A 15,927-nucleotide genomic window follows, 5' to 3' on the forward strand; every position below is an offset into this window, starting at 1 on the left:
TAACATCAATAAATAAATGATGGGGGTTTAGTTAGTGAATTGGCCAATGCACGGAAGCCTGCATACCGCTCCACGGTACCCCACCTTCATGCAGGTCCTACACTATCACAAAGCCTTAAGAATTAAAACCTGGCAACTGTATCACATATAATATAACTGCAAATATGTCCACTAAGTTTAATGTACAGATGTAGCCACCTTTATCTTGACTGGCTGAGGCGTTTGTCCCGATCGAGCATACGCAGCGTAGGGAGGCGCGCCTAGTCACAGAGAGGCGTACCTAATCGCACGGAGGCAGACAGAGCGTTTGGCGTTACCTTTACGTGTAATACCTGCGATCATCCACCAGATGTCGCTTTTTACAATCACCACTGAGCATGCGTGTGGTCTCCCGTAAAATACAATACTGAAATATATAATAAGGACTACTTTACTAAGGCATCTCATTACGCTGCATACAGTAAATACTCATTACGCTGCATAATTTAATACAGTATATACGATACAGACACAGATAGTACAGCATACAGTATATAATCCATCTACAGTACTTTATGAATATGTGAGCGTCCAAGTCCCGCAGACAAAACAGAAAACCAGTAGTGTAAACTGTCGCATATGGACGTGTTAGAAGTTCACTATTGCCTCTTGAGATTAGGAATTTTGTACAGTATGTTAGCGTCCTAATCCTGTAGTCATTACAGCATAATCAAAACCAATGGATTTATTCATCTGTCTGCGGCGAAGTGGTGAAGTGTTCCGCTTCCTATACTTAGAGTCCTGAGTTCGATTCCTAAAGTACAAATGCATGTTAGTTTTTTCCAGACACTTTATTATTTTTTTTATTCACATAAACCAGGGCAAAGCTGCATGAGCGGTTCTACTGTTAAGGTTCTATGCACCGTACAGTACACATACAATTCTGTAGCTGGGCAGACTCAATAGAAATGGCTACCACCTATGACTCCTTGCCCCACAGAGGCCCTAGGCTACGGAGCAAGTAACAGTCCAGATTTTACAGGCTATGGGGCAATGCTGAGGGAGCGTCACAATCCCCTATCTAAAATACACAGGGGCGATAGGGATAAGCTAGGTCTGCACATTACGGTACACCGGACTCACTAGTAGAACATAGAGTACAGAGATACTAAGGACAGTAATTTGGCATCCAGGAATTTAGGGAGGAGCTTTTATCTCTCTCCATTATACTTAGATAGATTACAATGGAGAGATTAAAGCTCCTCCCTAAATTCGTGGATGCCAAATCACTTTACTTAGTATCTCTGTACAGTATGTTCTACTAGTGTACTAATTAGCACAAACAGCTTGTAACGTAGAGTGGCTAGTTTAATCTTTCTATGTATAATGGAGAGAGATAAAAGCTCCTCAGTAAGTTCCTGGATGCCAAATCACCATCCTTAGTATCTCTGTACAGTATGTTTTACTAGTGTACTAATTAGCACGAACAGCATGTAACACACAGTGGCAATTTTAATCTTTCTATGTATAATATTGAGAGATAAAAGCTTCCCCCTAAGTTCCTGGTTGCCAAATCACCAAACTTAGTATCTCTGCATAGTATTTTCTGTTAGGGTACTAATTAGCACAAACAGCTAATTAGTACCCTAATTAGTACCCAGGGGGGGAAGGGGAAAGTGGGATGGGGGTAGGGTGAGGCAGTGGAAAATGCCGTGTTCAAAGAAAAGGCATAATCAAAACCATGGGGAACTTTGCGGTGTATCGTTATGCGCAAAGACCTCACTTATCCCTATCACCCCTGTGTATTTTAGCTAGGGGATTCTGACGCTCCTTCAGCATTGCCCCGTGACCTACCAAATCTGTGCTGTTACTTGCTCCATAGCCGAGGGCCTCCATTGGGCGAGGAGACACAGGCGGTAGCCATTTCAATTGAGTCTGCCCTGCTATAGAATTGTATGTATACCATATGGTGCATAGACCCTAAACAGTACAACTGCTCCTGCAGCTTTGCCCTAGTTTACGTGAATAACTCCCTCCCTGTCTACTGCATAACCTGTGCAGGATCCCAGGGGGGAAGGGCGATGGGCAAGCGGGAGGCGGTGGAAAATACTGTGCTTTTGAAATGCAAGTACTGTATGAGTCTGAGTCCCCAGTAGCCTCCTGCTAGCTTATTGCCCTTCCCCCCTGGGAGCCTGCACAGATCATGCAGTAGACAGGGAGGGAATTCAGGTCATGTGCAATACACAAACGCCGAATATCTACTGTATACTGTAGTACTGTTTTGCTCACTTAGTAGCGTCAGAATACACTCATTTCTACTCATTGCCGCTGTGCAGTTGCATTTAGCGTAAAGAATCGCTCCTGCAGATGTACTCTAATTTATATGTAACTTGTGTGCACCTTTCCGTTGACTGTCTTACAATGTTGATAAAATAATACAGTGTATTATTACAATAAAAAATAAAATAAAAAAAAAGAAGGCACATCACGTCTCGAACCCTGGACCCCCAGCGTGGGAGGTGGGAGCCTTCACCCCTAGCCCACGACGCCTCATGAGAGACTCCCAATTTCATGTGTGAAAGTACTGCAAACAGCGCCCGGCCCCCACCCCATTGGTGTTGGTTTATGCCTTAGAGGACTCGGACGCTCGCATTTGTAAAGCACGGTATTTTCCACCGCCTCCTGCTAGCCTATTGCCCTTCCCCCCTGGGAGCCTGCACAGATCATGCAGTAGACAGGGAGGGAATTCAGGTCATGTGCAATACACAAACGCCGAATATCTACTGTATAGTACTGTTTTGCTCACTTAGTAGCGTCAGAATACACTCATTTCTACTCATTGCCGTTGTGCAGTTGCATTTAGCGTAAAGAATCGCTCCTGCAGATGTACTTTGATTTATGTGAAACCTGTGTGCATCCTTCCATTGGATGTATTAGAGAGAATTTTTTTTTTTTAAATGAATGTCACGGGAACACATAAAAAAAATGGTTGGCATTTCCTTCCCATTGGTGTTGGTTTACAGTATGCCGTAGTGGACTCGGACACTCATGTAATTGCATTTCAAAAGGCACAGTACAGTATTTCCCATCGTCTCCCCCTACCCCCATCGCCCTTCCCCCCTGGGAGCCTGCACAGGGAGGGAATTCAGGTCATGTGCAATACACAAACGCTGAAGATCTACAGTACTGTTTTGCTCAGTTAGTAGCGTCAGAATACCCTCATTTCATTCCCGCTGTTTAGTTGCATTTAGCGTAAAGAATCGCTCCTGCAGATGTACTCTGATTTATATGTAACTTGTGTGCACCTTTCCATTGACTGTCTTACAATGTAGATAAAATAATACAGTGTATTATTAAAAAAAAAAAAGAAGGCACATCACGTCTCGAACCCTGGACCCCCAGCGTGGGAGGTGGGAGCCTTCACCCCTAGCCCACGACGCCTCATGAGAGACTCCCAATTTCATGTGTGAAAGTACTGCAAACAGCGCCCGGCCCCCACCCCATTGGTGTTGGTTTATGCCTTAGAGGACTCGGACGCTCGCATTTGTAAAGCACGGTATTTTCCACCGCCTCCTGCTAGCTACTGTAGCCCTCCATTCCCAGACACTCATGTATTTTAAAAGCACGGTGTTTATACATTGTCCTGTACATTCTTCCTTTTACACAATTACTGTAGTTGCGTCTCCATACACATACAGTACTCCATACTTTTTCCACCGCCTCCCGTTACGCCTACAGTATTGCCAGAGCTGTAGATCAATCCGCCGCTATACTGTACGATCGAAAGTACTGGATTAGTGGAGCATTAGCCACACAGTGGTGGAGATGTGTAATGCATGATGAGTATCTAGATCGCCTCAACGCGCCTACCTGTGATTAAACTCAGCTATCGCCTTAGCGTGACTAAACGCCCGTCTCGGCGGAGAAACAGTCAAGATAAAGGTGGCTACATCTGTATGTCTGCCACATATCTAGTGGCTTTTAAAGGCATACTAGTCACCTGACACAGCCGATAAATTACTAAGGAGCAGCTGACACAGGTTTAGAACAATTGAGATTACACAGGGGTGCATGAAAAGGCCTGTGACCATGGTTAATAAGAATTAACCCCATAATATACAAACAAATATAGAAAACCACAGCACTCGCCACCCCAGAAGCGGGGTGCAGTGTCTGCACTCACCACTCATAGGGTGGGGTGCATGCAGCCCATGGCCACCTACCCAAATACATACAAATAGAGAATTCAGCACTCACCATAGCAAGCTCACTTGTCCTCATAACATCAATAAATAAATGATGGGGGTTTAGTTAGTGAATTGGCCAATACACGGAAGCCTGCATACCGCTCCACGGTACCCCACCTTCATGCAGGTCCTACACTATCACAAAGCCTTAAGAATTAAAACCTGGCAACTGTATCACATATAATATAACTGCAAATATGTCCACTAAGTTTAATGTATGTCTGCCACATATCTAGTGGCTTTTCATGCACCCCTGTGTAATCTCAATTCTTCTAAACCTGTGTCAGCTGCTCCTTAGTAATTTATCGGCTGTGTCAGGTGACTAGTATGCCTTTAAAAGCCACTAGATATGTGGCAGACATACATTAAACTTAGTGGACATATTTGCAGTTATATTATATGTGATACAGTTGCCAGGTTTTAATTCTTAAGGCTTTGTGATAGTGTAGGACCTGCATGAAGGTGCGGTACCGTGGAGCGGTATGCAGGCTTCCGTGCATTGGCCAATTCACTAACTAAACCCCCATCATTTATTTATTGATGTTATGAGGACAAGTGAGCTTGCTATGGTGAGTGCTGAATTCTCTATTTGTATGTATTTGGGTAGGTGGCCATGGGCTGCATGCACCCCACCCTATGAGTGGTGAGTGCAGACACTGCACCCCGCTTCTGGGGTGGCGAGTGCTGTGGTTTTCTATATTTGTTTGTATATTATGGGGTTAATCTTTGGTTAACTCTTATTAACCATGGTCACAGGCCTTTTCAAGCACCCCTGTGTAATCTCAATTGTTCTAAACCTGTGTCAGCTGCTCCTTAGTAATTTATCGGCTGTGTCAGGTGACTAGTATGCCTTTAAAAGCCACTAGATATGTGGCAGACATACATTAAAACTTAGTGGACATATTTGCAGTTATAAACATCTTAGTGATATTTGGTGGACCCCTTTCTTTGAAAGTAAAGCATTCATAAACATAACCAGAAATAACGACACTGAGACTTGAATTTGGCAGAAAATTGCTAGCTATTTATTTGTCCCTAACCATTAGGAAACCTGTAATAAAAGAGATTAATTTAATATGCCGCTCCATCTGGCATATGGTGGCGGCCCAAAAGAACGGCTCCTTAATCTAAATTAACTTAAATAACTCAATCCTATAAATTTACTAAAAGCTTACCATAAACCGGTAATAGGTGACAACTCAACCCCCACAGTGACTACCCACCGCTCCTGGGTGCCCTGCCGCTGCCTTCCCGGATGGGTGGTCAAGCGGCCATAAGTCGATGGAGGTGAGTGCACCTAAACCACAACAAACTGTAAAACACTACAGTTTTCTCTACAATACGAAACTGCCGTTCTTTTCCGCCAATAAATAGCCAACGAAAACAGCCAACAACTTAGAGCCAAAGCACCACGTGCCACCATTTCCAACTACCAGGGCGGGAGGGTGGGAAACCAAATCACCAAGAGGCTTAAAATGGCTTCGCCTTCCCTATATATATCAAGCCCTCCCCTTAAAGGCTGTACTTTCCTAACAGCTAGGTCCACCCCTCCCCAGATGTTTAACTCTTTTCTCTCCTATGCAGTCAATACTCTCTTCTAAACATCTTAGTGATATTTGGTGGACCCCTTTCTTTGAAAGTAAAGCATTCATAAACATAACCAGAAATAACGACACTGAGACTTGAATTTGGCAGAAAATTGCTAGCTATTTATTTGTCCCTAACCATTAGGAAACCTGTAATAAAAGAGATTAATTTAATATGCCGCTCCATCTGGCATATGGTGGCGGCCCAAAAGAACGGCTCCTTAATCTAAATTAACTTAAATAACTCAATCCTATAAATTTACTAAAAGCTTACCATAAACCGGTAATAGGTGACAACTCAACCCCCACAGTGACTACCCACCGCTCCTGGGTGCCCTGCCGCTGCCTTCCCGGATGGGTGGTCAAGCGGCCATAAGTCGATGGAGGTGAGTGCACCTAAACCACAACAAACTGTAAAACACTACAGTTTTCTCTACAATACGAAACTGCCGTTCTTTTCCGCCAACAGCGAAAGACTCATCCCCACAGTCTTTCGCACCGCCACCATAAACCTACCCTAACTCCTGCAAAGCGAAACCTAGATCCTCCAGAAAAAACATCATCCCCTCCTCGGATAGATGTACTCCATCGCGCCGGAAAAGGTGGCTGTCTCTGAACCGTATCCTCGGGTGGCGGACCACCCTCTCACCGTGGGACAGCACCCACTTTGCCACAGCTCCTTTCACCTTTTTCCGGGCTCCGTCAATCCGGCGACCATCCGCCACACCCCTCTCAACACAATCTCGGCACCATCATGGAAAAAACCAACACACAAATTGGTCCATTGCGCGGTCACACTTGCCAGATCCTGTATCATGGCCCACCGCAGCTCCAAGGATGTCCTCTTCCCCTAGTCGTTGCCCCCTAGATGGACAACCAAAACCTTAGGGACTCCATGCTTGCTGGCCTGACTCACTAACCTACTCCTCAGCTCACCCCACATCATTCCGCGCCAGCCAAGCCATCTGACACCCTGTATTCCAAACAATGCCTGAGACCCTTCTGAGGCCACAAACCTGGCCGCCCCGTAAATGTAAGAGTGGCCAACCACCCAAATGGTCAAAATGTCTTAAAACCATCCTGAAGGGAAAAAGAGGGGTAGGATTGATTACTAAGAGGCTTATTCATTGCTTATACTGAAGGATCTGCCAAAAAAGAAAACTTTAGGACTCGCTGTTGCAGCAGTCACGGCCTAGCCGACTGCACCACGTTTTGTTGCCAATTTAGAAGTGCAATTAAAGACACAAAGGGGGAAAATCAAATAAAATTAAACGAAATAAAAACAGGGGGGGGGGGGGGGGGCGGTGGTGGAAGGGGGGGGGGGGGGTATAAAATGGGAAACACATGTAATAACTCAGCTGGAGGTGAAACGTAAAGACCTGCTGAGGGACTCTGATTAGACCAAATTAGCCGAATTATGGATTAGAATTCAGTCCGTCAAGTCAGGCAAAAAATCGCAAATAACTCCAGACCCCCGCTGCCGACTCATGCCAGCAACGGCGAGTAGCTAAACCCTGAGTAGGATAACAAACAAAAACAAAACAAAAGGGGTAACACCAACAGACGCACAACACCACAAATTCACAGAACTGTAACAGCATAATACATTGCCACTTTACGCAAAGCACCAAGCGCAAACCGACCTCTCATGCGACGGGGCGAATATATCGTCTATAACTCGCTGCTTTCCATCGCCCCACCGCCTGTATATCCGTTCTGGAGTAGCCCGCCGCAGCAGCCGACGTCACTGCGCCTATGCGAAAGGAGTGGGTACCAAAAGCAGTGGGTGGGAGGCCCAGGCCCGCCAACAGCGACTCAGCATCCATTGAACTGGTATTTCGTGACTGGCAGCCCATCATAATGCAACAGCCCAGACCCCTCCTTAACGGGTCGCACCCCCACGTATTGCAGTGCCAGCCTCACCGGGCAACGCTCTCTTCCAGCGCTGATACCATTGTAACCCAGCGCCCTCTCCCCACCTGATCCGTCTTGGAGCGTCGTAACCTGCACAGCCAGGACCTCTCACCCACTACCAAGTCCTCAACCAGCAAACGCGAATCTGCTCTCTTGGAAGGCGCTAACAACTCAGAAAATCGAAAGGCTCCGTGGAAAGCCATCGAGAACGCCAAACTAAACAAAAGCGTCTCAAACCTGGACGACTCAACTCGCCCTCCGGCCTTTATTACGGCCGGCAACAAAGCCGCATCGATGGCCGCCTCCTATCTGGTGGCGACGGCGCAACTCGCGCCCACCCTTTCACTGCCTTCCGCAGAACTTCGCTTTTCGTTACGTCAGGGACGCCTCGCAGCTTGCAGAAAAAGAATTGCCTGCCAAGTACCGAGAAACCACTGCTCGTGACCTGTCGGAGACGTAGCGCTGCCACCTAACAGAAAGCAACAGCCGATGCCTGCTCTTACCTTGATGTTGCCGCCCCCGGACAAACTCCTCCCACTCACTCCAAGCCTGTTCGTACACCTTGCGCGTGTCCGGCGCGATTGACCGCAACGCTAAACCCTTCAGTCCGGTACGGTCACCTGCCAAACATAACCGGGACAGTGAAAACCTTGCTCTTCGGCCTTGGGAACCAAACCCCCGAAATCTCTCCCACTGTCCACGCGACAACGCGTCTGCGATTTCGTTTTCCAACCCGAGCACGTGCTGCGTCCGGAACTATAGGTTCCTATGCAAGCAAGTGAAAAGCAATTGTACAAGAACCCGTAGTACCACCAGCGATTTCGCCCTTTGGTTATTAATCGCATGTACCACGGCCAGATTAACTCCCTGAACACTATGCTGCGGTTAGCCAACCGATCGCCCCAAACTTCCAGCGCCACCATAATGGGAAAAAAGCTCCAGCAGCACCAGATCCTTTTTAAGACCCTCGCTATGCCACTTCGCCGGCCAAGATGCCGCACACCACGATCCCTACAGAAGACAGCCGAATCCCGAGGAACCTGCAGCATTGGTAAAAAACTGCAAACTCTCGCTGTCAATGGCTGGCGCTTGCCATATGCTCACCCCGTTGAATTCCTCCAGGAATGAAGCCCAAACGGCCAAATCCCTTTTTAACTCAGAGGACAAACGAACGAAATGATGCGGCCTGGCACACCCCGCTGCAGCTCTGTCGAGCTTCCTGCAGAAAACCCTGCCCATCGGTATCACCCGACAAGCAAAGTTCAGCATGCCCCGCACGGACTGAGCCTGCCGCAGCGTGACTTTACGCGAGCCGTTGAAACGGCGAATAGTTTCGCGGAGCTTTGACACTTCGTCCTGGGGCGGGCTACACTCTCCCGCCACGGTGTCAATTTCATTCCCCCAAAATTGATAGACAGGATGCCGCAGTAATCTAAAAGCTGACTCAACATCGATCTCAGCCATGAGGGCCCCGCTCCCGTAGCTGCGGACCATACCTAGCGTCTCGTCGAACGACTGATACACCACCGAGCAATGAGCCGGTGGTATGGCGTCGCTGACCGACGCTCGTGGCGGGTAAGAAAAATGCTGAATCAGCCGAAAGGCGCCCGGAGTCTTCTTTGGTACCACCCGAACCGGGGAGATGACCAAGTCATCCACCGGGATTGACTTAAACGGCCCCTCCATCCTGCTCAACCTGAGCTCCCTATCCACTTTTCCCGCAACACAGTCGGCGAAACTCGGGCGGATTGAAGGTTCTGTGCGCACGCACGGACATCTCGCTTGCAACAGGCAAGCGGAACCCGAACTTAAAAACATCTAACCAAAAATTTGCATCCCGTTTATTAGGATAAAGACCCAACCATTTACCCATAGTTTCCAACTTAACTGGCGCTGGTGCCCTGCTGAGCGGTCCCGCTCGCGGCCTGCTTAGGGTAGGGTTGTTTCCCCCGATTGCCCTGTCGTCCCCCTTTGGAACAAGAGGAGGCTGGTTGGGTTCCACCGCCCTGCTGGCAAGAGTGGCGAAAACGGCACTGTTTGTCAATGAACATGCTCCGCTGTTAAAAGCGAAGCATTTCCCCCGAGGGGCAGACCGCCCGCCCATGCGAACGGCCAATCCGCCTGTTTTGGCAAATGCCACGTACGCGCCCGCTCCCTGCGCTGACGACCCCCCGCGGCGCCCCCCCGTACCCTGTTCCTGGGTCTCGTCCCCCCGCTGGGATGCCCGGGTCACTTTGAGACAGACCTCCAGGTCTTTGAACGCGAAGTCCATGACCCGTAACCTGTCCTGCTTCTCCCGAAACTCTTGGTCATATCGCCGCCATTCCGAACCCCAGGATGTGCGCTGCATGTCGTGCACTAGATGAAGGTACCGGATGATATTCACGTGCTCTTCCGGCCTGTCCTCCAAATAGCAAGCCGCAAACACCCCAATCCGGCCAGCCATTTATCAAAAGACCTGGAAGCTTCCGCCCCCATGCCCTTTGTAGCGGCCGCCGCTTTGTAATCCTTCTTCATGGCCTTAGTCAAACCAAATAGTCTACAAAGTCACCCCTACGTATCTGTTCGCGGCAGCTATCTCGCAGGCCCCGCGTCACTGCCGTATACCCGCAGCGCACTACCCCCGGAAGATCTCGCCTCTTCCTCGCCCTACGCTCCTCTTCCCACATTCGCCTGCCGCTTACGCCTCTTCTGCTGCTTTGCCGCCCTTTTGGCAAGTTTCTCAGTCTCCTTCCGTGTCCTAGCAGTACTATCAGCGTCGGACGTCTGCGATGCCCAAGAGGAGGATGAGGAGGGGGATGAAGAGTTACGCGTACTCGAGCTCGCGGCGAAATTTGATAAAGACTGCCCCAACTCACCGGATGCCGTCGACCTCTCCGACCCGGATTCTTCGTCGTCATCCTTCCAATCATCGTCAATCACGAAGTCTGCCAAATCCCTGTCACCTCGGTCCTCTGTGGAAGATAAAACAAAAGAGGGGGGGGGGGGGGCGGCCCCCGCCTGCGGCGCACGCCGGGAACCCCGCGTGGAATGCGCAGCGACCGTGCTCCCCTGCCGTTACCGGTCTGATCCTAGCTTATAAATGAATATATATATAAATCTCGCAGCCTTTTTCTAGTGCTGCATGCGTGATTTTGCGATTCACCTGGAGATTCCATCTGCCAAGTCCTTAGCCATGACCTATGCGGAGCACTGTTTCCAGGTGTAGGGTCCTTGCTTTAGACATGTTGGTTAAAACCCCGTACCAGGGTATTTCACAGCACTGTCACCCTTTTAACTAGGAAGAGAAAGGCTGTGAGTGATGACGGAGCAAGGCTATCGGATCCGGCTGGAATTACTGTTCTCTTCTTTACATAGAATCCAGAACAGGAGAAATTTATATATATAAATAAATAGGGGAAAAACGTTTAAACCACCAGCCGACATGCCAATATACACCCTTAACTGTAACTCAGCTACGCGGTAGAGTTGGTATCCGCTTGCTTCGTTGTATTCCTTTCAGGATCTTTATAATAGAAGTCCTTTGGACATACAATAGTCTAAAGGATTATTTTGTAAAGTAGATCCTCACATTTCTGCATATACTTTTTCGCCATTAGAGGGAGCTATTGGCACACATAAAACATCCCTCTGATCTATACAGGGGGGGGGCTATCCCTTCCCCGTAAATGGCGCTCGTTTGGGATATTTAAGATAGCTGACTATTAAGACCTTTTTAATAATTCTAACCATATGGGGAGGCGCGCTATTGTACTGAGCGGCCTCTCCCCCACACAAAGCTGAGGAGAACTTCTCCTACAGCCGCCCGGAAACACTGCGGCGTCTCTGGTGTGCGCATGCGCTACGAGACCGTTTCACACCAAGTCCCGTAGCGGCGCCATACAGTGTCTCCCCGCACGCTGGTAATGTCCCGGACGCGGCTCTCCCCCTGGCCGCTGGTGATTAGCACCCATTCAGTGCCTGCCCGCAGCTGAGTAAATCTCCTCAGCTGCGTGCTCACTGCCGCGTCTCTCCCCTGCTCCCCGCCTCCGGCGGCTGAGGGCATGTGCACCGCCGCACGGCATTGGGATCTCCCGCTGGCTGGGCGCGCTGGGACCGCTCGATCAGGTCCCGCAGGGCGCCTCCCTGTTAGGGGAAACTTTGCGGGAGGGATCCCGGCCGCCTCACAGCGGTGTGTCCGCTGCGATCCAGAGGGGAGGGGGAAACTGACCACAACAAATGGTTTCTAAAACCTGTCATATGCAGGAAGCTGTGCTAAACTGGCCCTAATACAACCAGTACTCACAGCCAGATGATTTGCAGAGGATCGCCTGTGCCTCTCCCAGTGATGCAGATCCCTTCAAAAGGGGATCTTTGTCTCCTCTGCATTATCAGGCTTTGTCCCCCTTTTCCTAGGGAGACGCAGCACTGTCTTGCATAAAACCAAATCACCAAGAGGCTTAAAATGGCTTCGCCTTCCCTATATATATCAAGCCCTCCCCTTAAAGGCTGTACTTTCCTAACAGCTAGGTCCACCCCTCCCCAGATGTTTAACTCTTTTCTCTCCTATGCAGTCAATACTCTCTTCTATTATATGTGATACAGTTGCCAGGTTTTAATTCTTAAGGCTTTGTGATAGTGTAGGACCTGCATGAAGGTGGGGTACCGTGGAGCGGTATGCAAGCTTCCGTGCATTGGCCAATTCACTAACTAAACCCCCATCATTTATTTATTGATGTTATGAGGACAAGTGAGCTTGCTATGGTGAGTGCTGAATTCTCTATTTGTATATATATATATATATATATATATATCCAAGTGTGAGGATATCTTTTGGAAAAAATATCACGCACGGCACTGCTGTAGTATAAATTCAGTTATATTCAATTAGTGTAACAACATAGTAGTCAGCGACGTTTCTGGGCCGCACAGGACCCTGTCATCAGGCTGCTGTGGTCAGGTAAGAAAGAGGAGAAAAGGGCGTTCAGGTGTGCTTCCGCCCGCTGAGATGCTCCCCAGTGACGTTAGCGCTGCGCGCCAGTACGTTGCCACGACAACCATCCAACGTTGCCTGCCGCTCCGGGAACACGGCTAAGAGCTGTAGAAAAACACCTCTGTTAACATTGTACACTAAACAAATATTATAATAACTGTGAACAATCACTAGAGAACAATAAAAATGGCACAAACTATAAGCTTATATAATGAGTATGCCCCTTAGAAATTATAAAGGAGCAAATACATAATGTGACAGCTAGTTCCAAGCTGAAAATGCAAATACCGTGATAAGGAATGTCAAAGCTATATAGGTTTTGTATTTTAATATGTCCAGTGCCACTAATGAACCAGCTTGCCTATTAGACCTAACTATTACTTAAAGCAGTGGTTCTCAAACTCGGTCCTCAGGACCCCACACAGTGCATGTTTTGCAGGTAACCCAGCAGGTGCACAGGTGTAATTACTCACAGACACATTTTAAAAGGTCCACAGGTGGAGCTAATTATGTCACTTGTGATTCTGTGAGGAGACCTGCAAAACATGCACTGTGTGGGGTCCTGAGGACCGAGTTTGAGAACCTGTGACTTAAAGGCATTCCAGTTTATTTTTTCATTAAATCCTCTAGGTTGAAGGGTATCCAACCGGAATATCCAACAAGACTCCAATTTCAATAAGGCTGCATTCCGATCTCCACCACGTTGTAAAGGCGTTAGATGATCTATGATTTGGTACTTCAAGGCAGACAGTGGATGTTGTTTAAGTTTGAAGTGTCTAGCCACTGGCTGTTCTATGGGGCTGATTCAGACCTGATCGCTGCTGTGTGTTTTTGCACAGCAGAGTTCAGGTCTGAACTGCGCATGCGCCGGCGGCTGTCTCAGCCCTACGAATGCCTCTCCCTGATTGAAAAGCAGAGGTGTTCGCTGGGCGGGAGGGGGAGGGCTGGGACGTTTGGTCGCCATTTTAGGGGCACAGTCCGGGCAACACAGGCATGCCCAGACCGTGCGGGGGGGGGGGGGGGGGCGGGCCGTGGCGGCTGCGTGATGTCACACGCAGCCGTTGCGACCTTCACAGCGACGGGTAGCCCCCTGCCAGCGAGCAGGAGCTGCACTGGCGGGGAGCCAAGTACATAATCATCGCCGTCGTGCGATGCTTTTGTACTGGTGCGACGGGGCAGGGACTGACACGCGGGGCAGACTAGCCCTGTGCTGGGCGTCCCCCCGCATGTCAGGGAAGCTGATTGTAGATGTGCTAAATTTAGCACATATATGATCAGGTCTGAATTAGGCCCTATATCCTTACCGGCCAGTGCATTACTGATAGAAGACCTATGCAAGGCCATTCTTTCTTTAAACGTTCTGCTTGTCATACCAACATAGTATAGGTGACATGGACAGGTTATATAATAAATCACATATGTGGATGAACAGCCCAGGACGTGTCTGATGTTATATTTATAATCCTTATGGAGATGCTTAAAACTAGATTCAGTCAGAAGGTAATTGCATGTTGTACACGAGGGACATCTGTACAAGCCCGGGTTTTTTATTTGACCAAAGATGCCTGTAGTAACAGGTTTTGTAGGGACATCTTTCTTAACTAGATAGTCCCTGAGATTTCCTCCACATTTGTAGCAGGTCATTGGACCAGTGGCGTCACAAGGGGGGTGCGGCCCGCTCCCGGGTGTCACCCGCCGAGGGGTGACACCAAAATGCCTGCTCCTGCTCAGTGACAGGAGCCGAGTGCTTCACTGGTACATTATGTGCAGCACTCGGCTCCTGTCACTGAGCAGGAGCCGGCACTGCACATAAAGCACTCCACGAGAGGCAGCACGCACCTCCCAAACCCCCCAAAGTGACGAAAAACGGGGGTCGAGAATTGAAGCCCCGCCCCTCCTGCAAAGCCCCTCCCCTCCCATGAAGCCACACCCCTTTTATGACGGTGCCGCTCCGGGTGTACAAGGTGTTGGTGACGCCTCTGCATTGGACGCATCCCTAGCAAAGTTTTTTTTATTCTCCATGGCCTCCACTGTCTTCTTTGGAGAGAGGTCTCTCGACCACTTTCACCCCTTTACAAGACACATACCCGCTTTCCTGACTTGCACCTAATGGCAGTTTCTTTCTAATTTTTTCACTTTTTTATTGGGGTGTGGTGTGGGATGCTATTATTTACTCTATTGTTCCATGAAGCGTCTGGATTTTCCTTTACTGTTTGTCTCCCTGTCACATCGAAATAATACATACCTCAGTTTCTGTCTAGGCCACTAAGCTATCCAATAGTGAAAACGGGTGTAGTATGTCATGCCGGCGCTTGGGATCCCGGCGCCCAGCATACAGGCACCGGGGTGAGTGCAAAAGAGCCCCTTGTGGGCTCACCGCACTTGCCGCGCTGCGCTCGCCATGCTGCACTCGACATGCATGGTGAGTGCTGGGATCCTGACAGCCGTCATATCAACTGCCTCCCAGTGAAAACACCATCCAAATTCATTTAGTAGTTTTTGTGTGATGCCAGAACGAACATACATTTTTTTACAACTTTTATTACCTATAAATACAGTACAGGTATATATATATATATATATATATATATATATACACACACACACACACACATACATATATATATATATATATATATATATAGAGAGAGAGAGAGACTTTGGACGGACCGGCACTCGCCCCTCAGTAAATGACACCCCGGTGCCTTCTGGAATAAATGATGTAGACGCCTCGTTCAAACAGCAACGGCACTCGTGGGATTTGTAGTCAAAACAAACGTGTATTTCACATCAAATAGCCGACGTTTCGGCTCACCTTGACAAAGGGGCGTGTGTGCCCCGAAACTAGAGATGAGCGGGTTCGGTTTCTCTGAATCCGAACCCGCCAGAACTTCATGTTTTTTTTCACGGGTCCGAGCGTCTTGGATCTTCCCGCCTTGCTCGGTTAACCCGAGCGCGCCCGAACGTCATCATGACGCTGTCGGATTCTCGCGAGGCTCGGATTCTATCGCGAGACTCGGATTCTATATAAGGAGCCGCGCGTCGCCGCCATTTTCACACGTGCATTGAGATTGATAGGGAGAGGACGTGGCTGGCGTCCTCTCCGTTTAGAATAGATTAGAGAGACACTTGATTTACTAATTTTGGGGAGCATTAGGAGTACTCAGTACAGTGCAGAGTTTTGCTGATAGTGACCACCAGTTTTATTTATAATCCGTTCTCTGCCTGA

The sequence above is a fragment of the Pseudophryne corroboree genome, chromosome 6 (genome assembly GCF_028390025.1).
Source record: "Pseudophryne corroboree isolate aPseCor3 chromosome 6, aPseCor3.hap2, whole genome shotgun sequence".
Classification (NCBI taxonomy): domain Eukaryota; kingdom Metazoa; phylum Chordata; class Amphibia; order Anura; family Myobatrachidae; genus Pseudophryne; species Pseudophryne corroboree.